This window comes from Nothoprocta perdicaria, unplaced genomic scaffold (genome assembly GCF_003342845.1).
Source record: "Nothoprocta perdicaria isolate Ctin4 unplaced genomic scaffold, notPer1 scaffold_195, whole genome shotgun sequence".
Taxonomy (NCBI): domain Eukaryota; kingdom Metazoa; phylum Chordata; class Aves; order Tinamiformes; family Tinamidae; genus Nothoprocta; species Nothoprocta perdicaria.
In genome coordinates, this window is record NW_020455149.1 from 307,961 (window position 1) to 311,500 (window position 3,540).

A 3,540-nucleotide genomic window follows, 5' to 3' on the forward strand; every position below is an offset into this window, starting at 1 on the left:
TGCCTCTCCAGAACAAGCGGGACTCCCCACCTCAAAGCAGCCTGTTCTTCTCACGGCTCCGTGACCCTCAGCACCTTCCACGCTGAGGCAAAAGGCAGAGCTACCCCTTGAGAATTGCACATATAACCCATTTTTTCCCCCCCGCCTTTTCATTTTAATAAACCCCAAAGAGCCCAGAGACCCAGAATGAAACTGGAGGGTATGCGCAAGAGTGTAGGGGTGCCACCCAAAAGCACCTAGCGTGGCCTTGCTTCGTGACACGGACTTACTGAATAGCTGAGCTAGAAATCCAGCAAGCAAAGGGGCTGTTCTTCCACATGGGGATAAGAAAAAGCCAAAGAAACACCCCTTAGACTCAGTTTTGCCCTGCCATTACCTTCTCGGGCTTGGGCTGAAGTGTCAAGTTACCAAGAGACAGCTGGAAAGCATCTGACCGGCTCCACTGCCAAATCATCCGGTCGGGTAGCACGCCAGAAAGCGCGATAGCCCAAAGAGGGTCCTGCAGGAGCAGTTTGTCTAAACAGATACAACTGGAAGTAAAATGATGTTGTGGCAATGTTGATATATTTTTCAAAAATGTATCTATATTTTCTCTCCCATCATTTAGCCTCCCAGCCCTGCAATAAGAAGATACCAATCACAAAATCTTCAGCCGCCTTTATCGTATTTGCAGATGCAGCCTATCATTCCTGCAGTGAAATTCCCTGCAGACCATGTAGCAGAAGTCAGAGGTTTTTATAACTTTGCAAGTTTTTTTTCTTTTTTTAATGTGTTAAGTGTTAAGAAGTTGAAAAGACTCCAGGAATGTAGAAAATAGCAAAACATTGACTTCTACTCTGGTACACAAAAGTTGCAGAGAACTTCTTGTGAAATGGGCAAATGTAAGGTCTGAGTGGTGCTTTAAAAGACAATGTGTTCCAGTTAAATCAATCCTTTGTCATGAATTAATTCATCATAGAAGTAAAAACTAGAAATTACTTTAGTATAGTCCTGTGTAGTGCATGGAAGTTGCATATCTGTCCTTTATCCTCTAAATCTATTCCTTAAAACAGAGCCACACCTTTAACTCTGAACTGTGATTATTTTTTCCAGAATAGATCATAGAATCATRGAATGGTTAAGGTTGGAAGGGACCTTTAGAGATGACCCAGTCCAATCACCCTGCACACGCAGGGTCACAGGATTTCATCCAAGCGCGTTTGGAAGATGTCCAGAGGAGACTCCACAACCTCTCTTGGCAACCTATTCTAGTGCTCTGTCACCCTCAAATATTGCAGATATTGAAAAAAAAACGCAGCTATTCTGCAACATCCAAACATGCACATCAATGTATTAGTTATCTAAGTAGCATGGCCTTTTTTTTTATTATTATTATTCTTTTTATGAGGGGGCAAAGATGAATTTCAAAGTCCTCACTCAAATCCAGCCTAACCCTGTTAGAACGGACCTGTCGTTGCACTAGGTGACTGCAGTGGGTTCCTGCTGTGAATTGGACTGGTATTCTCAGTGTTTCTCCCTGTCCGTGTATCCACATCGTAGGAGCAGCACCGCAGCTGCCCTCAGACCTGCAGCATTCCCTACCCCGGGGCTAAGAGCAGGGCTGAGCTCGCACCCTGGGGACATGGAGCTTCCAGCTGCGCTTGGCCACGCCGCGGGGCAGGCATGCCTGGGATTCCTGTGCGCTTGGCGAGTGAATTCACTGACCAAACAACAGCAATAACGGAGTTTGCAAAACGAGAAAAACCTTTAAAAGAGCAGGGGGCACCCTGGCCCCAGCGGAACAAAAGGAGCTTTCCCGGTTGCCTGCTGGCCTCGGGAGCGGAGCAGCTCCGTGGAATGGGGGTTAGTTATCCATGGGCAGCTCCGCAGCATGGGGGTTAATCATCCACGGGCCCTCCCGCAGTGCCCGGTGCCGCTGGCAGCTGCCAGCCCCTCTCGTCCCGCCTCCTCCCGGGCCAGCGGCCCTGCGGCTTTGGCCCTGGCGTGAGGCGGGTGTCCAGAGGTAAGAGAGGGAGCCCGGCCGTCCCCGCGCTGCGCAGCGTCCCCGCGGGGGCCCTCGCAGGAGGGCAGGAGCCCCATCCCTGCTACAGCCACGTGAAGCTCGCGCCGGGAAGCTGCAAAATCCCCTTGCAGAGCAGACGGTCGGAGGGGCTTCGCTGCAGCGCCTGCCGGGCGCCGGAGCCTTCCAGCCGCCTTGGGCTGAAGGTTGGCAGGGCTTCTGGCGAGCGGCGGCTGGTTCGTGCAGCGTTTCAGGTGGTGGCCGTGGCCTTCCTCCCTGGGACTGCCGTTTCGCTTGGCGTTTGGGGAGCTATTGAAATTCAGAGCACGGCTCGAGCAGCTCAGCTGATCCTTGGCGTGACCTTGTTGGCTTAATGGATTTATTCCAAAGCTGACTTTGYCCCAGAAAGTGAGGGGGGTGTATGCGCACACACACAGCGACAGCAGTAGCTTGCCTGGGCTTTCCAGACTGCTGAGTTTGGCGTTGCAGAAGCTGAGATTTTAAGCATTAAGTAGAGATTTTGCGTCTTTGAATCTYGATCTGATTCCATAAGTGTAAGTGGGATTTTTTGTCTTAATAAGGATTGGGAAAAAAATCTCATTGCTTGGGTCACATCTGCCGTGGTGGCTTGAAAGAGGTCGAGCAGATCTGGKTCCTCCTCCTCTGTGGCAAAGCCCAGGCTGGTGTGCATGGTTGAAATCTTTACTTTCTGGCAAGAAGATCATCTCGAGTATGAGTTATTTCTGTATTGCTGAGATGTGAGCCACATTCTGCTAGATGAAACATGAATACAGTATTCACTTTAATTTACGATCTAAACGGGCCTGCAATAGGTACACAGGACAGAAGACATCCTCTCCTRCTGACTTGAGAGGTGAGGAACAGGGAGACTTGAAGAATATGCCCAGAGGCCCAGAGAAAATCTGTGACACAGGCGGGTGTTGAAGGCAGCTGCCCTGAGGCTCAGACCAGACCCGTCTCTTAACCCGCACAACTTTCCCTCCCTCTTTCTCAGTTTGGAGATGAATTTAGTTGAAGGGAATGGGAGTTGCTAAGAGACCAGAGGAGTCCTGGAGCTTGTGCTGGGGMTGAGCTGTGACTTTGCCTCCGGCACTCGGCGCTAAGAAAGAGGATGTTGTAACGTGAGGATGCCCAGGGCACCCTTGGCTCTGGGGAGAGCAGCCCCTTCCTCCTCGTAGTTAAGGGCTTTCACTTTGGAGGTGACAGTGGCCGAGCCTGCAATTTTTCATGAGCAGGGAGCTTTGGAAAGGAAAAGGTTAATCACTCGTGCATGTATTACTCCTCGTCCTTGCTTCTCCTCCCGCATGATTGCAGCTCAAAGGTGACAAGGCCAGACAGACTCTTCCCACCCCATTTCCACAGTTTAGTGTTTGCTTCACGTACACTGACTCACAGCAGCAYGAGTTTCTAGGCCAGCTTTTGGGCAAGTCCAGGATTGTTTTAACTTCGGATTCAGATGATACCTGTGGTCACATAATTGCTAAATAACGGCTTTCCTTTTTTGTTTTTTTTTTAATGTG